The sequence below is a fragment of the Arachis hypogaea genome, chromosome 2 (genome assembly GCF_003086295.3).
Source record: "Arachis hypogaea cultivar Tifrunner chromosome 2, arahy.Tifrunner.gnm2.J5K5, whole genome shotgun sequence".
NCBI lineage: Eukaryota > Viridiplantae > Streptophyta > Magnoliopsida > Fabales > Fabaceae > Arachis > Arachis hypogaea.
This window is the reverse complement of record NC_092037.1, coordinates 98,925,682-98,949,748: the sequence shown is the minus strand read 5'-3', so window position 1 is coordinate 98,949,748 and position 24,067 is coordinate 98,925,682. Positions and strand designations below refer to the sequence as shown.

Sequence of the window (24,067 nt, the reverse complement as noted above, 5' to 3'; positions counted from 1 at the left end):
GCTGTCCCACTTGTGCCTCCAAATTTCTAATGGAGGACCTTGTTTCATTCATGAAACTTTGAGTGGTTTTAATTAGATCAGAGACCATGGTTGCTAAGTCAGAGGGGTTCTGCTTAGAATTCTCTGTCTGTTGCTGAGAAGATGATGGAAAAGGCTTGCTATTGCTAAACCTGTTTCTGCCACCATTATTGTTATTGAAACCTTGTTGAGGTCTCTGTTGATCCTTCCATGAAGGGTTGTAGGTGTTTCCATAGGGTTCTCCCATGTAATTCACCTCTTCCATTGGAGGGTTCTCAGGATCATAGGCTTCTTCCTCAGATGAAGCCTCCTTAGTACTGCTTGGTGCATTTTGCATTCCAGACAGGCTTTGAGAAATCATATTGACTTGTTGAGTCAATATTTTGTTCTGAGCCAATATGGCATTCAGAGTGTCAATCTCAAGAACTCCTTTCTTCTGACTAGTCCCATTGTTCACAGGATTCCTTTCAGAAGTGTACATGAATTGATTATTTGCAACCATTTCAATTAGCTCTTGAGCCTCTGTAGGCGTCTTCTTCAGATGAAGAGATCCTCCAGAAGAGCTATCCAAGGACATCTTGGACAGTTCAGAGAGACCATCATAGAAAATACCTATGATGCTCTATTCAGAAAGCATGTCAGATGGACACTTTCTGATCAATTGTTTGTATCTTTCCCAAGCTTCATAGAGGGATTCTCCATCCTTCTGTCTGAAGGTTTGGACTTCCACTCTAAGCTTACTCCATTTTTGAGGTGGAAAGAATTTTGCCAAGAAGGCATTGACTAGCTTTTCCCAAGAGTCCAGGCTTTCTTTAGGTTGAGAGTCCAACCATATTCTAGCTCTGTCTCTTACAGCAAAAGGGAATAGCATCAGTCTATAGACCTCAGGGTCTACCCCATTAGTCTTGACTGTGTTACAGATTTGCAAGAATTCAGCTAAGAACTGATGAGGATCTTCCAATGGAAGTCCATGGAGCTTGCAATTCTGTTGCATTAGAGAAACTAATTGAGGCTTAAGCTCAAAGTTGTTTGCTCCAATGGCAGGGATAGAGATGCTTCTCCCATAGAAATCGGGAGTAGGTGCAGTAAAGTCACCAAGCACCTTCCTTGCATTATTGGCATTGTTGTTGTTTTCGGCTGCCATGTTTTCTTCTTCCTTGAAGAATTCGTTCAGGTGCTCTAAAGGGAGTTGTGCTTTGGCTTCTCTTAGCTTTCTCTTCAAGGTCCTTTCGGGTTCAGGATCAGCCTCAACAAGAATGCCTTTGTCTTTGCTCCTGCTCATAAGAAAGAGAAGAGAACAAGAAAATGTGGAATCCTCTATGTCACAGTATAGAGATTCCTTTAGGTGTCAGAGGAAAAGAAGAGTAGAAGATAGAAGTAGAAAATTCGAACTTAACAAAGGAGATGAAGTTCGAATTTTGCATTAAGGGATAGTGTTAGTCCATAAACAGAAGGATGTGAGAAGGAGGGAAGTAATTTTCGAAAATTAATTAAAATATTTTGAAAACATTTTTGAAGAATTGATTGATAATTTTCGAAAACTCAAAGTGAAAAGAAATCAAGTGATTTTTGAAAAAGATTTGAAATTAGAAGTTAAAAAGATTTTATTGAAAACTTATTTTGAAAAAGATGTGATTAAAAAGATATGATTGAAAAGTTATGGTTTTAAAAAGATGTGATTGAGAAGATATGATTTGAAAACAATTTTAAAAGATATGATTTGAAAACAATTTGAAAAGATATGATTTTAAAAATTAATGACTTGCCTAACAAGAAAAGATATGATTCAAACATAAAACCTTCCTCAACAGAAAAGGCAAAAAATGTTCAATCAAATCATTAATTGTTAGTAAGTATCTTTGAAAAAGGAAAGAAATTGATTTTGAAAACATTTGATTGAAAAGATATGATTTGAAAAAGATTCGATTTTGAAAAACTTTGAAAACTTGAAAAAATTGATTTTGAAAACAAAATCTTCCCCCTTTGCCATCCTGGCGTTAAACGCCCAGAATGGTGCACATTCTGGCGTTTAACGCCCAAACTACTACCCTTTTGGGCGTTAAACGCCCAGCCAGGCACCCTGGCTGGCGTTTAAACGCCAGTCTGTCTTCTTCACTGGGCATTTTTGAATGCCCAGCTTTTTCTGTGTGATTCCTCTGCAGTATGTTCTGAATCTTTAATTCTCTGTATTATTGACTTGAAAAGACACAAATTAAAAATATTTTTGGATTTTTTTTTAATAATAAGGAATAATGCAACTAAAATCAAATAATGCATGCAAGACACCAAACTTAGCAGTTTGTATACTACTGACACTAACAAGATGATAATGCACATGAGAAACAACAAAACACTCAAGTCAATAGAATTTAAAGATCAAAACAAAGAAATCATCAAGAACAACTTGAAGATTAATGAAGACACATGCATGAATTCGAAAAATGCAAGAAGAACAAAAACATGCAATTGACACCAAACTTAAAATGAGACACTAGACTTAGACAAGAAATATTTTTGGTATTTATGATTTTGAAAATTTTTTTTTTTGGATTTTTCGAAAATTAAGTGAAAAAGAAAATAAAAGTATCAAAATTCTAAATGAGAATTCCAGGAATCATGCAATGTTAGTCTAAAGCTTTAGTCTAAAGGAATTAGACATAGCTAGCTAAGCTTCAGCAGGACATTGCATTCAAGAGCTAAATTGATGATGATCAATCAGCTTTGGTGATGATAAGAACATCACCTTGAAACACTAGAATTCATTCTTAAGAACTCTGAAGAAAAATAATACCTAATCTAAGCAACAAGATGAACCGTCAGTTGTCCATACACAAGAACAATCCCCGGCAACGGCGCCAAAAACTTGGTGCACGAAATTGTGATCACTACAACTTCGCACAACTAACCAGCAAGTGCACTGGGTCGTCCAAGTAATACCTTACGCGAGTAAGGGTCGATCCCACGGAGATTGGTGGTATGAAGCAAGCTATGGTCACCTTGTAAATCTCAGTCAGGCAGACTCAAATGGGTATAGTGATAAACGAATAAAGCATAAAGATAAAGATAGAGATACTTATGTATATCATTGGTGAGAGCTTCAGATAAGCGAATGAAGATGCCTTCCCTTCCGTCTCTCTGCTTTCCTACTGTCTTCATCCAATCCTTCCTACTCCTTTCCATGGCAAGCTTGTGTAGGGTTTCACCGTTGTCAATGGCTACCTCCCATCCTCTCATTGGAACGATTCCTAATGCCCTGTCACGGCACGGCATTCCATCTGTCGGTTCTCAATCAGACCGGAGTAGAATCCAGTGATTCTTTTGGCGTCTGTCACTAACGCCCCGCCCTCAGGAGTTTGAAGCACGTCACAGTCATTCAATCATTGAATCCTACTCAGAATACCACAGACAAGGTTTAGACCTTCCGGATTCTCTTGAATGCCGCCATCAGTTCTTGCCTATACCACAAGGATTCCGGTTAAAGAATCCAAGAGATATTCACTAGAGCCTTGGTTGCTTGTAGAACAAAGGTGGTTGTCAGTCACCTTGTTCATGGGTGAGAATGATGATGAGTGTCACAGATCATCACATTCATCAAGTTGAAGAACAAGTGATATCTTGGAACAAGAACAAGTGGAATTGAATAGAAGAACAAATAGTAATTGCATTAATACTCGAGGTACAGCAGAGCTCCACACCTTAATCTATGGTGTGTAGAAACTCCACCGTTGAAAATACATAAGAACAAAAGTGATCATTGGTTTCGGCCCCAGAGAGGGAACCAGAAGAACCAAGATGAAAATACAATAGTAAAAGGTCCTACTTATAGAAAACTAGTAGCCTAAGGTGTACAAAGATGAGTAAATGACATAAAAATCCACTTCCGGGCCCACTTGGTGTGTGCTTGGGCTGAGCAATGAAGCATTTTCGTGTAGAGACTCTTCTTGGAGTTAAACGCCAGCTTTTATGCCAGTTTGGGCGTTTAACTCCCATTTTGGTGCCAGTTCCGGCGTTTAACGCTGGAATTTCTGTAGGTGACTTTGAACGCCGGTTTGGGCCATCAAATCTTGGGCAAAGTATGGACTATTATATATTGCTGGAAAGCCCAGGATGTCTACTTTCCAAAGCCGTTGAGAGCGCGCCAATTGGGCTTCTGTAGCTCCAGAAAATCCACTTCGAGTGCAGGGAGGTCAGAATCCAACAGCATCTGCAGTCCTTTTCAGTCTCTGAATCAGATTTTTGCTCAGGTCCCTCAATTTCAGCCAGAAAATACCTGAAATCACAGAAAAACACACAAACTCATAGTAAAGTCCAGAAAAGTGAATTTTAACTAAAAACTAATAAAAATATACTAAGAACTCAACTAAAACTACTAAAAACATACTAAAAACAATGCCAAAAAGTGTACAAATTATCCGCTCATCAATGTCACACAACATTTAAGGAAAACTATGTTTCCAGAAATTGGAAAGGCTTCAGAGGCTGTTTCACATTTTGGACTCACTCCAATAGAAAAACATCAGGCACATCGTCATGTGCTAGTCAATTGCGAGGTTGTCGCTCTGTTTCTTGAGTAAGTATGCACATGTATTTCCTAAACACGAGCATAACTATTTTCACCCATTGCGTAATTGGACTAATTTTCTATTGTGTCATAAAGTAAATTTAAGGTAGAAACAAAACAAAGATTACGGACTCAAACAAGGTCGCAATTTAAGATAGGCAGTATTGTGCATGCAGAATTTTCTCGCTGGTTCAAGAATGAGGTTCCTATAGATTTAACTTGACCAATGTCCTTTTAGCCTACAATTCGAACACTATGAACCTCTATCTTTATATAAATTGATGGTTTCAGTGGCTAAGAGAAGGGGGGTTGAATCTTAGCCCATTTTTCACTTAATAACACTTGCTGGTCTTTGGAACAACTTCTGGAGACTTTTTTATTTTTGTCTCGTACCCAGCCACTAGACTTTTTCTTTTTATCTCGTGACCCGACACGAGATATTTTTCGGTTTTATCTCCTGTGCAGCAGAAACAAATGGAGTAAAAGAGAGAGAAAATTACACCCAGATATATCCTGGTTCAGCTGCTAAGTGCAGTGCAGCCTACATCCAGTCTCTATCATAATAATGATAGAATTTTACTATAATCATCTTTGATTACAAACACCAATTCTCCATAGGAACTACCCTTCCTATCTAGGACAAGTCCAGAATCTATTTCTAAAACTGAACTTGACTTGGTAACCCACCAAGCTTTCAACTGCTAAGTGCTAACCCAACTTGCAAGGGGATTCCTACAGAATCATGAAATACAACACAGATGTACAAAGGAACTCTAAGGACATCTATGGCTTTTTTCTTTTAATTTTGCACTCTTTGCCTTTTTCCGCTCTATGACTTTTTCTTACAAACCTCACTATTTGCCTTTTTCTATGAGACTCAAGACAGACAAAATTAAACAGAAAAATACAAAACAGAGTACATTGAAGGAGAAGAACATATGTTAGCTTAGGTAGCTCTGAGAATTCTGTGCCTTACACTCTCACTCCTTTCTTCAAGCTCTGGCTGTTCTCCCTATTTATAGAGGGAGAAGCCTCCACGGTTGAAACCAAAAGAACCAATCTAATCTTCTTCTTCTTCATGCAAACCGGTTCGGCCAGAGAGAGAGAGAGGAGAAATACCCGAATGCGATAACCAACATGCAATTACCTCTGGTTCTTTCTTGGTCACCAATAATCATCAATCTGAGCCTTCCAACTTGCCTTGCACTCCAAGATGGACTCCTAGCCCTTGATGCTTCATGATGATGACAGCTTCATCTGCTCCATCCTCTGACTCTTCCATCATGTAGCCACTGTAGCTACCTCCTGTGGTTGTTGAGCAAAATCAAAGACAAGCCATTCCTCCAAGGATCTTCTTCCTCTGACCGAGATCTTCTTTTCCATTTTTAGTATGGAGAAGCTGAGATTTCTTCACCAAGTCTTACCTTTCTTGGTTGAAGATCTTAGCCACAACATACTTTATGTTTTCTTTTTCTTGCAATCATTGTGATGGTCTTGTTGCTTGCACTTTCTTCTTTTCGGTGCTTCAAGGTTTCTTCCATAGCTGCTGTGTAATGACCGAAAACAAGAAGCAAGATGAGAGAGAGAAGAGATAAATTTGAACACTAACTAATGGATTTTGATAAAGTAAATTAAATTTCCACTTTCCTTTTGCTTTAGATATCATGCCTCATTAAGGCCATCAATCAAATCAACTACAATTTCTCTCTCATGGTTCCAAGGTCTGCATTAACTCATCTTAATAGAATTTGAATTCCATCACATGATGAAAAGATCCGTTGGAAGCATGAATCAAAGACATTTGCTTTCTCTCTCAATTGGTTTCGGACCAAGCAAGCAAAATAATTTGGGCTCATAGTAATGATTGGATTTTGGACCAAATAACATAACAATCAATTCAGCCATGGGCTTGCTTAAATCCATCTGACCTAATAATAAAAAATTGCTTCAGCCACAACACTTATCAATTTTTGAAATCAAGGTTGATTCACTTCCAACATTTTGGGCTTGCTATTTTTCGGCCCAATAGCAAAATCTGCAGCAACAAAATTATTAATTAAACAAGTATGATTTAAGATCAAATTAATAATTTTGTAAATAATTATATTAATAATGTTTAGTCATCACTAATATTAACTTAGAGTTTTCCAAACTCATCATAAATGATGGATGTTATTGTGTTAGTTCCAATGGACAGATACGCTTCATTCGAAAGAAATGAAGTTGCTAGCATGCGGTCTCATGTTTCAGGCAAGACATTTTGGGGCGTACAACGTCAATAGGTACAAGTTTAGAATTATCACAAAGGAAGACGGGCTGAAAATCTAAAATAATAGAATTTATGTCTTATCTAATACAAGAAGTTATGCAAGCATGCGTGACAATAAAGTGGCTGTTGGTAGTGTTTCATATTATGAAAAAATTGTTGACATAATCGAATTGAATTACGGCTGCCATTTCACAATGATTTTGTTCAAATGTATTTGGACTAATACAACCACGAGTAGAGGCGTCAAATAAGACCATCTGGGCCTTACCAACATTAATTTCACTCGTCCGATACACACCTATAATCGACAAGATGATAAACCATACCTATTTGCATCAGAAGCTCATCCGTATACTATGTGCATCATGAAGTAGATACAGATTGGAGTGTTGTGGTTCATGTAAAACCACAAGACTTGTATGACTTGGGAGGAGATAATAAAGAAGTTGAAGCTACTTTTTCTCCACAGCCAGGGTTCAACATGTCAGCGGTAGGTGACATCGGTGATTTACAGTTGACAAGAGATGATGATGCAGAAGACCCAACAGACAATGTTTCTGAGAATTTCGATGGTGTGGCATAGTGGAAATATAGAAAATGTGAACGTCATTTATAAAGGATTTGTGTGTGATTAATAAGTTTAATAGATCATTATGATGTACGTAGTTTGCTGGTTACATTACTATCTGTATTTTTGTATTTTAATTAAGTCTTTACTAAATTGTTAATTTTCATGAATAAAAACAGTTTTTCGTTTCTTTCAAGGTTTGTTGCTAGAAAAAGTTAGTTTACAATTAAGTATTTATGTCGTCATTATTGTTGTTGTTCTTAATTTCCAGTGAAAAAATTATGATATTGAGTAAATCATTATCAATTTCAATATTGTTACGATTGACCAATATAGTAAACATAAAATGGTGGTGCATGTGACAGGAGAAAATGAAAACGGAGGACTTCTCATCATGCTGTGCAAGCACAATATTTGCTAACGAAATGGCTATAGTCTGTCTATTTTCTTCATTAGAACATGCAATTACTGTCGCTAGAAATATATAGTTCTGTAAATTGAATGTTAGGTGTTGGTTGGAGGCTATATCAGAACGATCTTGTTCTAATGAATACTTGAAAACGGCAAACGAAGTTACTATGTAAGTTTGTTCATTAGGCATAATTTTAAACTTGTGTTAAACTATATTTGAATAATATAAATTTTAAGTTGATATATGCTAACAAATTTGCTTCAATAATAGTTGTTAATTTAATGTTCAAATTTGTAAGAACTTGGTGAATGGGATCAATGTACAAGGAGAAATTTGGTTATGTTTTTTTGACATGTTCAGCTGGTAGGACCCCTGAAAACATATTTGCTGAATTAAAGGTTAAAAATAAATATCTAACATAGAAAGTGCATCATAGAGAACATTCATGCTTTACAAGAAAGACCATGAACTATATATTTTATTGTGATGCAGACACACTATAAAAATACGCATATTGTTGAGTTGGATATTGTTTTAAAAGAAGAAATGAAGTATATAGAACTGCACATTACAGAGCTTCTTTTCAAGAAATTTGTCCAAACTACCGATAAAAGAGATGGTAGTTATTTCTTTTTTGTTTAGTTTTAAGGTTTCCTAACCATATTAACACACCTTTTTTTCTTAATTAGTAGCTAATGACTTGGGAATTATTATTTTCTTTTGAGTAGACTTAGATTGTTGTATGCATGTTGATATTTTCAATGTCAGCTAATATTCTAGCAAAATAGTTAATGACACTCTAGATGAGACAGAGACCGATTCAAAAGACAATTTAGATGATATCTCCTCCGGTGGAATTGACATCATCAGGCAGTTTGAGCTCAATAAGGTTCCGGAAGAAGAAAATGAAACCTTATACACCTAACAAAGAGAATATGATGTACATGCTGCAAAAAGAAGCTTCAATATGAACAAAAAGTCATGGTTTGGAGATGACTTATTGGATTAATTATCACGTGAAACCTATAGATTTGTGATAGAGAATTTCTGGTTGGGTTAATACGATGTTGAAGAGAAATTTTAACTCACTACATGGTTGTCTACTTTGAGAATTCTGATCTTTATGGTCTATTGAATTTTGCTTTGACTTTAAAAATTCAGACGTTGTCTTGATTTTCTCTTTAATAATTATGTTTGATTGCAAATTTAACAGGCGCTGATAGTATACGAGAAAACATAATTCGTAAATTTATGCACATTATTAATCACTGTATGTTTTTTTAATTCATTAATTTTTTAAATTAATACAAATCCAAAAATGTATGTAATGCATTAATTACAGTGTTTGAAACATATTTTTCCAAAAAAATAATGAAAACTTAAGTAGATTTTACAAGACAATGTTTAAACAAAAGAATTCGAATTAAAAATATATTGCAGCGATTGAAAGAAAACTACTACTAAAAGAATATCTGGTAATGAGCGTTGTATTAACTCCTGCCAAATCGACATTTCTGCTGTAAAATAAGAAGTTTTTGGTAGCCTCTCTCTAATTCATCGCAACAATCGCTGCTAGATTTCATTTAGTGGTAGTTTCTAAAAATCGCCACTAAATATTCGTCGCTATCTACCGATTTTTTTTTGTAATGATAGTCTACTAAATACTAATACTGCTTAATCTAATCCGTATACATACTTTGTTCCGCCTAAATAATAATAATAATAATAATAATAATAATAATAATAATATGTTTTAGCTAGATTTTAATGTAACTCATATTTTAATGGATAACTATTTATATAATTATTTAGGTTTAGAATTTCATAATTTGATATATATTAGAATTTAAAAATGACTATCTTAATGACTATTTTAATGGCTTCTCTTTCATTGCTGAGGGATTTTGTTGTATAATTGATTTTTTTAAAGAATATTAACCCATCAAAAATATTATTATGGACTGCAAGAATTATTTATTTTGATTTATCCTTACACCCACAATATAGGTTTCTATAATTTTCTATTTAAAGTTTTTATGAACAAAATATCTAAAGTCGGATTCTTATTAATGACCCTATTTTAGCATTTTCGGTAAATGAAAAGAAAATAAAAATTCATTAAAAAAATTTTATGAAAAAAAAAAAAAATATATATATATATATATATATAACTATTCATATATTTTTACTTAATTAATAAGTTAAGTATTTTAGTAAGTAATTTCATCGCATAGTATTATATTTTTTATTGTCAAATTTTAAAATTCTTAATGAAAAAAGGTCATATATCTTAAAAATATAATTATTTATACATCTCTTTTTTATTATGTTTTTAGGGACCAAGTATGATAAAGTACAATCTTACGTGTTTAATTTTATAGTATATATATTAGTTTAATTTGTTAATTTTATTGAATTAATAACATTTTAAATTTCTAAATAAATTTTTTATACACTACACCACATTCGGCAGATAGCAGCGGTTATGGATAGGATTAGCAGCGGTTTTTAACTGCTGCCAAACGGATAGCAGCGGTTGATAAATCCGCTGAAAGATAGTGTGCGGCTAAACCCTTAGCAGCGGTTCCAATGGACAGTACTGTACATTCGAAAGAAATGAAAATGCTGGCATGTGGTCCCATGCTTCAGGCAAGATGGTTTGGGGCATACAACATCAATGGATACAAGTTTAGAACTATCACAAAGGAAGACGGGCTGAAAACACAAAATAGTGGAGTTTATGTCTCATCAAATACAAGAAGTTATGCCAGCATGCGTGACAACAGAGTGGCTGTTGGTATTGTTCCATATTATGGAAAAATTGTGGACATAATCGAACTAAACTACAGCTGTCATTTCACAGTGGTTTTGTTCAAATGTATTTGGGCTGATACAACTACGAGCAGAGGAATCAAAGAAGACCATCTGGGCCTTACCAGCGTTAATTTCGCTCGTCCAATTCACACCGGTGATCGAGAAGAGGATGAACCGTACATATTGGCATCAGAAGCTCAGCTCGTGTACTATGTACGTGATGAAGTAGAACAAGAATGGAGTGTAGTGGTTCATGTAAAACCACGAGACTTGTATGACATGGGAGGAGAAAATGAGGATGTTGAAGCTGCTTTTTCTCCTCAGCCCGGGTTGAACATGTCAGCAGCAGGTGACATCTGTGATTTACAGTTGACAAGGAACGATGATATAGAAGACCCAGTAGCAGATGTTTCTGATAACATAGATTATGTGCCATAGTGAAAATATGACAAAACATGTGCAGCATTTTTAGAGTATCTGTGTGTTTTTGATAAGATTAACAGTGTTTATGATGTACGCAGTTTGCTGGTTACAATACTATATGTGTTTTTTTATTTGAATTAAGTTTTCATTACAAGTTGATTTTCATGAATGCCACCTGTGTCTCATTTTTTCCAATGATTTTTGCTTTCAAAATTTAGTTGTCAAGGCTTTGTTGTTCTCATCATCATTGTTTTTGTTCTTAATCTCCAATAAAGAAAATTATGACATCGAGTAAATTATCTTGAATTACAATGTTATTATCATTGACAAATATAGTTAATATTAAATGGTGTTGTAATAGGAGAAATGAAAACGGAAGATTTCTCATCATGCTGTGCAAGCACAACATTTGCTAACAAAATGGCATTGGCCTCTCCATTCTCTTCATTGGAACATGCATTTACGGTTGCCAGACACATATGGTCACGTAAGTTGAATGTTAGGTCTTGGGTGGAGGCTTTATCGGGTCGATCTTGTTCTAATGAATATTTGGAAATGGCGAATGAAGCTACTGTGCAGGTATGTTCATTAGCTGTAATATTAAACACTTGAGTTAAACATTATTTGAAAAATAAAACTTTTAAGTTGTTATATGCTTATGACATTTATCCAGTGATAGTTGTTTCGTTCATGCCAAAATTTGTAGAAACTTCATGAATGGGGATCAAGGTACGAGGAGAAATTTGGATATGTTTTTGTGACATTTGTAGCTGGTAGGACATCTGAAGACATACTTGCTGAATTAAAGGTATTTCAATAAATTTCTAGCACAGAAAGTGAATTACAGAGACACAATGTGCTTTACAAAATAGACCATCTACTATACATTTTATTATGGTGCAGATGCGCTTTAATAACTCGCATGGTGTTGAGTTGGAGATTGCTTCAAAAGAGGAATTGAAGTATATAGAACGTGCTATTAGAGAGCTTCTTTCCAAGAAATCTGTCCAAACTACTGACGAAGGAGACGGTAATAATTAATTTTGTATTTGTTAATTTTGAAAGTCCTCTTTCCATAATTCCAAAATTTTTTTCCTTAATAAATAGAATGACTAGGAAGTATTCATTATCTTTTAAGTAGATTAATATGTTGTTGGTTGCATGTTCATATATTCAGTGTCACCTGAATATTCAAGCGAAATAGTTGTTGACACTCTAGATGGAGCAGATACTGATTCAGAAGATGATTTAGATGCTATCTCCTCCGGTGGAAATGACATCTCCAGAGATGTTGAGCTTAATAGGGTTCCAGAAGAAGACAATGAAACTTTAAACATCCAACACAGAGAAGATGCCGTACATGCTGGAAAAAGGGGTTTCGATCTCAACAAGCTGCCATGGTTTGGAGATGAGTTATCGGATCCGGTATCACGTTCGTGCAGCGCTTTTTTGACAGAGTATTTTTGGCCAGGTCAATACGATGTTGATGGGAAAATTTGACTCAAAACTTGTTTGTCTACTTTAGTAACTCTGGTTTTTATGCTCTATTAAACTTTGTTTTGAGTTAGTGAATTCGGATGTTTATTTGATTTTTATGGTACCAGTTATGGTTAAATACAAACTCAGAATGGCTGATACTACAAGAGCCAACATGACTCGTAAATTCGGTTTTAGTTTTCCATGTATAGCTTTGTTTTTAAGTAATGAATTTTTTTATTTAACACAAAATCGAAAATTTATTTAATGCATTAATTAAGTTGCAGTATTTGAACCTTATTTTTCTATTAAAAAAATATCGAGGATTAGAACAATTATAAGAAGGCAATAATGTTTATACAAAAAAAAAATTCAACTTAAAAAAATCTTGCAGCGGTTCGGAAAAACCGCTGCAAAACGAATATCAACGTTTTCAAAGACTGGACACTTAGCAGAGATTACAGAAAAACCGCTGCAAAATGACATTATTTAGCAACGCCCCCTCAAACCGTTATAAAATCCGCTACAAAACGGTACATTTCGCAGCGGTTACCAAAAAAACGCTGCAAAATATGATCATTTGGTAGCGTCTCCAAAAATCGCTACAAGAACTGCTGGCATATTGTATTTAGCAGCGGTTTTACTAAATAACCGCTGCTATCTGCCAATTTTCTTGTAGTGATAGTTAGTATTAGAAATATAATTATTTATATATTTTTTATCAATTTAAGTTTTTAAATGTAGTAATTTTATGATATGGTACAAAATTTTTATGATAGATAATTTTAAAATTTTGTTTTATCTTTATTAGATCGTAAAAGAAAAATAATTTAATATAAAGCAAAGCCTATATAAAAATTTAAGTAAACTCAAAAAATAACTTTTATTTAAAGAAATGTATTAAAAATATAATTATTTATGTATTTTTTATCATATTAAATTTTTGAAAGAAATTATTTTATGAAAATTAGAAAACTAGATATGTGATTATAGTATAATCAATTATGTTATGTATACACTAAATTCAATTACTAAAATTATCCACTAATTGAATTACATGTTAAAATATAAATACACATTAAAAATAAATTAAACCATATATATATATATTTATATATAAATATATTAGTAATTGATTTTAGTGATTGATTTTGGTGTATAAATAGTATTTTGGTAATATAATATACTTTCTTAAAATTTTGTTGGGAGAATACTAATTGATGAGTCTCTTGATTATGAAAATGTCGAGTGAATACTCAATTTGACCGTTAACAATTATTTCGAAAAGACTATGAAATCCTTAACAAAAAATTTGATCTCTAAATTTTATTTTTATGGGACGGATTAATTTTTGTACAAAAAAATAAAAAAATATTGACATAAGCTAATCAATCCTATAAAAAAAATTCAAAAATCGAATTGAATATTTATTTTTGTTAAAAACCTCATTACCTACTTTCAAAATAATTATCAGATCCGTTTAAGATTTTTCTCTAAAAATGTCACATTCGGGCTTAGCTTCCGTTAATTTGACGGCATGTTCCAAGAGAAAGCATTCGGTCTGTCCTAGATTGTCCTTCCTTTCTGTCTGCCAAATACTTCAATTCCTAGATATGCTTTATTTGCGATTATATATGTAATATGTTTATTCATTCTTATTAGAACCGATAATACTCGCAGAAATAAATAATACCAGAGTACATATAATATCTTATTCTTTAGAAAATTGTTATGTCAATGTATGGGTTTATTTTCTATAAATTACATATAAATACCTGTTTTTACTTTTATAACGTATCTAATTAAACTTAAAATTTTGGTACGCACGAAAACAAGCATGGTTTTGATGTGTTGCCATTTCCTAAAACTTCACTTTTCAATATGGTTTAAAAAAAAGGAGTTTCACATGCATGTGTATTTCTTTGTTTTTTTTTTTTTGGAAAAAATTATTATACATTGATATATATATTTGGTAAAGAAATATAGAGATGGACTATATATAGGTTGTCTTACGTATCGAATGATGATGAAAATTTAAGTGTGGTCAATTTCACGTAAAGTTGATAACTGAAAGTTGTTAAATAATTTGACTAAATTTTTATCTAACAGCTTTCAATTATTAACTTTACGTAAAGTTGACTGTACTTAAATTTTCACCATGGTTGATATAAAATGCACCATAAACCCATGCATGCATTAAATAGTGCATTTGTAGCATGTCTTCTAATGTAAGATTTTTTTTTTAGCCTTTCTAGTTTATTTTATTTAATTTTTTTAATAACAAGAATTAATTTTTAGATATTTATTTATAAAACTTTTTGTAGTATATTAGAAGCTATTATTTATCCCAAAAAATGAAATTCATTCCCAAAAAAAGACATAAAAATAATTATATCTGCAATATAAATATCTTCAATTCTTCATCATGATAATAGATAGATCTTAGGCATGTACTACATATATTTTATTTTAACTTAACATACATACAGAGAACTCAGTATATTTCTTTGGGAACTCACATATAGCTAGGTTCATGCACACAAAACCAGCCCAATTTAGTAATGGGACAGAAATTAATAAAACAGAAGTAGGTGTAGCAGACAATTAAATTTCCAAAATAGGGTGGTAATTAGGTGACAACTAACAATAACCTGATAATTAATTGTATAGTTTGTTATTAGCTACTAATAGGTTCTTGTAGCTGACAAATAAATATAATATTTACAATTTTAGGAAGCTTTTCCAAACACACCCTAATAAAAACGGGGAAATATAAAATAAATTGAAAATAAGTCTTTGTCTGGTTGACAACTAACCTAAACCCACATATATGAATATAAAAAATAAACGTGTATGTGTATCTTTAATTTCTTCAAATGCATATTATGGAGTATATACTATATCCCCCTTTAATTAATTGATATCTCTTTTTGACTTTCTAATGTTTAAGAAAAAGTCGTCTTTGATATTATATTCTATATATTCTTTAGTTGTCCACGTTATTTTATAATTTGATAAATTAATAATTAATTTATTATAAATCTGAGTCATTTAAAAATTTATTATTAATTAAAAAATTATTATATACATAAAATTAAATTTAAATTTTTGATACTTATTTAAAATAAATAAATAAATAAATTATTCGCCATCATCTTCGTAGTCTCCATTCTATGGTCCTGAGGGTGCTGATGTTGTCAGTGGTCAAGGACTAGATGATGCTGCTGGAGGATGTCTAGGCGATAGAAGAGATAGCATGATTGACACACCACTAGACGAGCTGCTCTTCAGCTTCTCCCGCATGAACGAGGATATGTCTAAGACCGTATTTTTTTTACTGGTCTAAATTGGGCTGTTGGTAGATGACAGTCTTCTAGAGACTTTTGATCTCCCTCTTAAATATCTGGTGAGCATGTTTCTACTAGTACCGTTCCTGCTAGTTCTGCGTATTCCATCTGATATTGCTGCAGTTTTCGTTCCATGTCTTACTGTAGCTCTTTGTTGAGCAGGGTAAATTTATCCGCACGCGCCACTTGGTGCCAAAATTACATAAAACTTTATCGATGGCCAACAATGACGTCCTTTAATTACTGACGGCCAGGCCGTCAGTAACTCAGCCTCGTCACACGCTGTTAGAACGGTTGTCAGTAACACGCCCTTATTAGAAATATAAATAATTATTTATGTATTTATTCTATTAATTTAAATTTTTGAGAGAAATGATTTTATAATACGCTATGAAAGCTTTTATTTGTGACTAAATAATCTAGAGTTCAATTCTTATTAACTTCTAAAAGAAATTTTAACATAAGATGAATGAAAAAAAAAGAAAGAATAATGCCTATATAAATTTTACACAAATCTAAAATAAAACTTTTATATAAAAAGAACATATTAAAGATATGTATAGTCATTTATTTGTCTATATTCTTATCAATTTAATTTTTGAAAAAAAATTGACTTCGTAATAATATTAAGCTTATATGAATGGCAAGCAAGTTGAGTATAGGTGTAGTGACCCTCAGTTTTAAAAATATAAATATAAATAAGTTATAATTTATTTTATAGAATTAGAATTCTTTATTTTTAGAAAAAATTATTTTTATTATCAATAATTAAACTAATTTTATAATAATTTAAATTTAATCAAATTTATATTATTATTATTATTATTATTATTATTATTATTATTATATATACTTACCGTAAGTATTAAATTGCATTATAAATTTATATATATATATCATATTCATTGCATTACTATTATTATTATTATTATTACGTTTATTATTATTATTATTATTATTACATGACCATCATTACTATCGCTAGTATTATTATTATTATTATTATTAGCTATAAAGCATAAGAGATAAAAGGTGGTTTAAATTTTGCATCAGGTTACATATATATTGTTATTATCATTATGCATTAGGTTATGTGTTATATATATATATATATATGGCATCTATATAATAGAGAGACCAAGGCGGTTTATAGTTTATACATAATAATAATAAAAAAAAAAGCTAAGACGGTCATATATATATATACATATATACGTGAATATCGAAAGGGAGAGGGAAGAACGTAACGAAGAGAAAAAAAACATAAACTCTTCCGAACTTCCGGCTTCGATTTCTTGAAATCCGTAACTCCAATCAAAAATCTAATCCGGTAAGAGTATTCGTAACCTCCTCCTCTACACGTTGGTACCATTTTTTATTAGTGGAAGTTGACAGTGACATAGTTCATCTTTTCTTTGGGTTTGGCCAACGGGAATTTTAGGAGGCATAGACGATTCTGGACGTTTTCTTCTTCGATAGCTCGGTTAGAAAGCTTCTCCAGAGCTTTGAATATTTTGATTCCGTACGAAGGTATGGTTTTGGTTTCTCGTAGTTAACATTTAATGTCACGTGAAAACTCAGGCTAGAAGACCTTAAGATAACAATGGACTGAATGTATAATTGATGGATTGTGTATATGGAATAGAATGTGTGGTTCAGCTGTTGTTAATAATTTGCTGTTGAAGTTGGTCAGTTTGGGAAAAGATTTAATATTGGTATTTGTTTGATTATGAAATAATTTGTTACTGGACATGATTTGAGTGACTGAGAGGTGTTTGGTTGATAGTTGGGACCCTTGAAGGGTGGTGGAAATTTGAGTCTTAGAGGAGATATTGCCAAAATTTCTTTAAGAATTAGAGTTTTGATTTGAGGTAACATTTTAAAAGGGAAAGAGATTATTATGTGGCTTGTGTATTTGATACTATTTGTTGACCCTCTGTCGCAAGATGTGACCGGGCATTTTAACTCCCCGGATTCCCCCATGGGCATGCATATATATATTAATATTGAATATTATATTTGAGCTTGGAGTTCGTCTCCATGGAATACTATATTATTGAGCTTGGAGTTTAACTCCATGGAATACTATATTATTGAGCTTGGAGTGTAACTCCATGGAATATTATTGAGCTTGGAGTGTGACTCCATGGAATATTATATTTGAGCTTGGAGTTTGACTCCATGGAATATTATTGAGCTTGGGGATGCGCGCACAGAGGGACTGTCCAATGGTTAACTACCAGGACTTGTCGGGTTGGCTGTATAACCGACAGATGAGACTCATCAGCCATAGGACAGGCATACATCATATGCATTTGTTTGTTTGCTTGAGTGTGCATTGTTTTGGTTTGCTTAACTGTTTAATTCTGCTTATCCACTACTTGTTCTACTTGCTATAAATGCTTCTCTATCTGTGTTTTCTTTGCTTGAATTGTATGTGTATGTTTTCTTAGAAATTCCTCTTGACGAAGGTGTGAGGAGAGAGGGTTGTTCCACCAGTGATTCAGAGGATTAGAGGAGACAGAACGTGAATTATTAGGTTAAAGTTAGATTCAGAATTAGAATACCTTAGACAACTTACCTAATTTCTGGTTTAGTTGAATTCTTAGGTTGAAATCTGAGTGTCGAAGTTCTAGGAATGCCTCTGGCTTTCCCGATACCTTTTATATTAACTATGCGGGCACCTTTACCATACTGAGAACCTCCGGTTCTCATTCCATACTATGTTGTTGTTTTTCAGATGCAGGTCGATAGGCATCTCGTTAGGCATCTGGACTCTTAAAGCGGAGTGGTTACTGGGATATCTTGTTATGCTATGATGTATATATATGTACTTAGTTTTCTCTCCGCATGACTTATTCTTTTTGATCCTCTTAGAGGTTTATGGAGAGGCAGGATTGTGTATATGTACTTTTGGGTTTGGATATGTATGTATATATGTGTAAATATTCTCCGGCCAGTCTTGACTTCGCAGGCTGAGTTAGGAGCTTGTTATTTTGTATCCTTGGTATTCTACTCCTACTTCTGTTAGCTTATGTTTGATAGTTATGATTTTCTTAGCACGTAAGTTAACTCGTTCCTTGAGCGTTGCGCCTTTATTGTGCGATTTTTATTTTCCCCTTTTCTTTAAGGCTCCTAGCATATTATAATTCTTCTGCTATTATATGTACTCATTTTATTTTAGAGGTCGTAATACCACACCACATTCGTTTTACGACTTAAGCGTAAAGCTTAGTGTGGTAGGGTGTTACATTATGGTATCAGAGCAGTTCGTTCCTATAGAGCCTGAGGGATGGACTGATTATGCTTCTGGGCATACTCTGAGTGTGTGTATGTGCTATTAGGATATCTGATTGATATATGTGGCATAAATGTTCATGAGCATGCATCTGGAACTTGAAACATTAAACTTGCGATATTGAGACTGATCAACTTAATATCACTTGTTTGGTGTGAACAGGGACCAAATGTCGTCTCGTGGATCCGAACGAGGTGTTCAGAGAGGAAATCCCGTGGTTGAACCAATGCAAGGACGTCCAGGTGGAAACCCTAGTGCTAGTACAAGTAACGTAAGTCGATACTATAGGTCTATGACCCTTACTGACTTCCTCAAGAGTGGTCCACCTCGGTTTAACGGAAACGCCAATGCCCTGGAGGCTGATCAGTGGTTTCGAGAAGTGGAGAGGTTTTTGTACACTCAGCATGTTCCTGAAGTACAGTCAGTAGAGATAGTGACTCATATGTTGGAAGGAGATGCTCAGAATTGGTGGCGAGAATTGTGTCATACCTTGCAGGTGGAGTTAACGGATGTCTCTTGGCATGGATTCAAGACAGAGTTTTATGGGAGATATTTCTTGCATGCGTTTCGCATTGCAAAGGAATTGGAGTTAATGCAGCTGAAGCAAAAGGATATGTCCGTTGCCGACTATACCCGTGAATTCGACAACCTGTGCCGTTTCTCAAAAACTTGTCAAGGAAATCCAGCTGATTATGAGGAATGGAAGTGTGCTCAGTATGAGAAAGGACTAAGGAGAGATATCTTTAATTATGTGTATCCACAAAAGTTAACAAATTTCACTGAGTTGGTTAAGAAGAGCCAGCTCGCTGAGGATTGCTCCATGAAGTGGACACTGCTACAGGAAGGCTTTGGTGAGACCACTCCAGAAGAGCCGCGCAGGTACGGACTGGGAATGTGTTTTCGATGTGGAGCACCGGGACATATGTCTAGGGATTGTTCGCGTGGGAGAGCCGCAGATACGGGTTGGCCACGACAGGATCGAGGTAAGTATGATACCGAATGCGTAGAAAGGATTTGTTCTGTATAGAGCTAGGACCCCGCTTTCGTTTAGGTTACATAACCAGATATGGAAGTTTAGGACTAGAAAGATTGGGCGTAGTTTTGGACTTAGATACATACTAGAAATTTAGGCCGATAGAAATATCTGTTTGATAACCGGTTAGGTGGCGAGAGAAAAAGTAAGTTGTGATAGATTTAGTGTTAGAGACTGAACCAGTTTCGATTGTATTACGAAAGGTGGAACCATTAGAATCGGCAGAACTTAAGAATATCCTGGATTTACAAACAAAGCATGTCAAATCTTTCTGTTTTTCTTTGACATGTTTAAGAAGGGAAGTTACGTTAGTATGAATCTTTTCCATGTTATATCAATTTTCGAGGGCGAAAATTTTTATAAGGTGGGTAGAATGTAGTGACCCTTAGTTTTAAAAATATAAATATAAATAAGTTATAATTTATTTTATAGAATTAGAATTCTTTATTTTTAGAAAAAATTATTTTTATTATCAATAATTAAACTAATTTTATAATAATTTAAATTTAATCAAATTTATATTATTATTATTATTATTATTATTATTATTATTATTATTATTATTATTATTATTATTATTATTATTATTATTATTATATATACTTACCGTAAGTATTAAATTGCATTATAAGTTTATATATATATATCATATTCATTGCATTACTATTATTATTATTATTATTACGTTTATTATTATTATTATTATTACATGACCATCATTACTATCGCTAGTATTATTATTATTATTATTATTATTAGCTATAAAGCATAAGAGATAAAAGGTGGTTTAAATTTTGCATCAGGTTACATATATATTGTTATTATCATTATGCATTAGGTTATGTGTTATATATATATATATGGCATCTATATAATAGAGAGACCAAGGCGGTTTATAGTTTATACATAATAATAATAAAAAAAAAAGCTAAGACGGTCATATATATATATACATATATACGTGAATATCGAAAGGGAGAGGGAAGAACGTAACGAAGAGAAAAAAAACATAAACTCTTCCGAACTTCCGGCTTCGATTTCTTGAAATCCGTAACTCCAATCAAAAATCTAATCCGGTAAGAGTATTCGTAACTTCCTCCTCTACACGTTGGTACCATTTTTTATTAGTGGAAGTTGACAGTGACATAGTTCATCTTTTCTTTGGGTTTGGCCAACGGGAATTTTAGGAGGCATAGACGATTCTGGACGTTTTCTTCTTCGATAGCTCGGTTAGAAAGCTTCTCCAGAGCTTTGAATATTTTGATTCCGTACGAAGGTATGGTTTTGGTTTCTCGTAGTTAACATTTAATGTCACGTGAAAACTCAGGCTAGAAGACCTTAAGATAGGAATGGACTGAATGTATAATTGATGGATTGTGTATATGGAATAGAATGTGTGGTTCAGCTGTTGTTAATAATTTGCTGTTGAAGTTGGTCAGTTTGGGAAAAGATTTAATATTGGTATTTGTTTGATTATGAAATAATTTGTTACTGGACATGATTTGAGTGACTGAGAGGTGTTTGGTTGATAGTTGGGACCCTTGAAGGGTGGTGGAAATTTGAGTCTTAGAGGAGATATTGCCAAAATTTCTTTAAGAATTAGAGTTTTGATTTGAGGTAACATTTTAAAAGGGAAAGAGATTATTATGTGGCTTGTGTATTTGATACTATTTGTTGACCCTCTGTCGCAAGATGTGACCGGGCATTTTAACTCCCCGGATTCCCCCATGGGCATGCATATATATATTAATATTGAATATTATATTTGAGCTTGGAGTTCGTCTCCATGGAATACTATATTATTGAGCTTGGAGTTTAACTCCATGGAATACTATATTATTGAGCTTGGAGTGTAACTCCATGGAATATTATTGAGCTTGGAGTGTGACTCCATGGAATATTATATTTGAGCTTGGAGTTTGACTCCATGGAATATTATTGAGCTTGGGGATGCGCGCACAGAGGGACTGTCCAATGGTTAACTACCAGGACTTGTCGGGTTGGCTGTATAACCGACAGATGAGACTCATCAGCCATAGGACAGGCATACATCATATGCATTTGTTTGTTTGCTTGAGTGTGCATTGTTTTGGTTTGCTTAACTGTTTAATTCTGCTTATCCACTACTTGTTCTACTTGCTATAAATGCTTCTCTATCTGTGTTTTCTTTGCTTGAATTGTATGTGTATGTTTTCTTAGAAATTCCTCTTGACGAAGGTGTGAGGAGAGAGGGTTGTTCCACCAGTGATTCAGAGGATTAGAGGAGACAGAACGTGAATTATTAGGTTAAAGTTAGATTCAGAATTAGAATACCTTAGACAACTTACCTAATTTCTGGTTTAGTTGAATTCTTAGGTTGAAATCTGAGTGTCGAAGTTCTAGGAATGCCTCTGGCTTTCCCGATACCTTTTATATTAACTATGCGGGCACCTTTACCATACTGAGAACCTCCGGTTCTCATTCCATACTATGTTGTTGTTTTTCAGATGCAGGTCGATAGGCATCTCGTTAGGCATCTGGACTCTTAAAGCGGAGTGGTTACTGGGATATCTTGTTATGCTATGATGTATATATATGTACTTAGTTTTCTCTCCGCATGACTTATTCTTTTTGATCCTCTTAGAGGTTTATGGAGAGGCAGGATTGTGTATATGTACTTTTGGGTTTGGATATGTATGTATATATGTGTAAATATTCTCCGGCCAGTCTTGACTTCGCAGGCTGAGTTAGGAGCTTGTTATTTTGTATCCTTGGTATTCTACTCCTACTTCTGTTAGCTTATGTTTGATAGTTATGATTTTCTTAGCACGTAAGTTAACTCGTTCCTTGAGCGTTGCGCCTTTATTGTGCGATTTTTATTTTCCCCTTTTCTTTAAGGCTCCTAGCATATTATAATTCTTCTGCTATTATATGTACTCATTTTATTTTAGAGGTCGTAATACCACACCACATTCGTTTTACGACTTAAGCGTAAAGCTTAGTGTGGTAGGGTGTTACATTATGGTATCAGAGCAGTTCGTTCCTATAGAGCCTGAGGGATGGACTGATTATGCTTCTGGGCATACTCTGAGTGTGTGTATGTGCTATTAGGATATCTGATTGATATATGTGGCATAAATGTTCATGAGCATGCATCTGGAACTTGAAACATTAAACTTGCGATATTGAGACTGATCAACTTAATATCACTTGTTTGGTGTGAACAGGGACCAAATGTCGTCTCGTGGATCCGAACGAGGTGTTCAGAGAGGAAATCCCGTGGTTGAACCAATGCAAGGACGTCCAGGTGGAAACCCTAGTGCTAGTACAAGTAACGTAAGTCGATACTATAGGTCTATGACCCTTACTGACTTCCTCAAGAGTGGTCCACCTCGGTTTAACGGAAACGCCAATGCCCTGGAGGCTGATCAGTGGTTTCGAGAAGTGGAGAGGTTTTTGTACACTCAGCATGTTCCTGAAGTACAGTCAGTAGAGATAGTGACTCATATGTTGGAAGGAGATGCTCAGAATTGGTGGCGAGAATTGTGTCATACCTTGCAGGTGGAGTTAACGGATGTCTCTTGGCATGGATTCAAGACAGAGTTTTATGGGAGATATTTCTTGCATGCGTTTCGCATTGCAAAGGAATTGGAGTTAATGCAGCTGAAGCAAAAGGATATGTCCGTTGCCGACTATACCCGTGAATTCGACAACCTGTGCCGTTTCTCAAAAACTTGTCAAGGAAATCCAGCTGATTATGAGGAATGGAAGTGTGCTCAGTATGAGAAAGGACTAAGGAGAGATATCTTTAATTATGTGTATCCACAAAAGTTAACAAATTTCACTGAGTTGGTTAAGAAGAGCCAGCT

The 24,067-nt window shown here is 34.0% G+C and overlaps 1 non-coding gene across 1 annotated transcript; it reads left to right on the top strand.

Annotated features, from left to right (window-relative positions):
* The first annotated feature begins 653 nt into the window (after positions 1-653).
* On the top strand, positions 654-757 carry LOC112764293 (small nucleolar RNA R71). Its single transcript, XR_003183084.1, has one exon. It is a non-coding gene; the product is annotated as a small nucleolar RNA R71 (small nucleolar RNA).
* Positions 758-24,067: the final 23,310 nt, after the last annotated feature.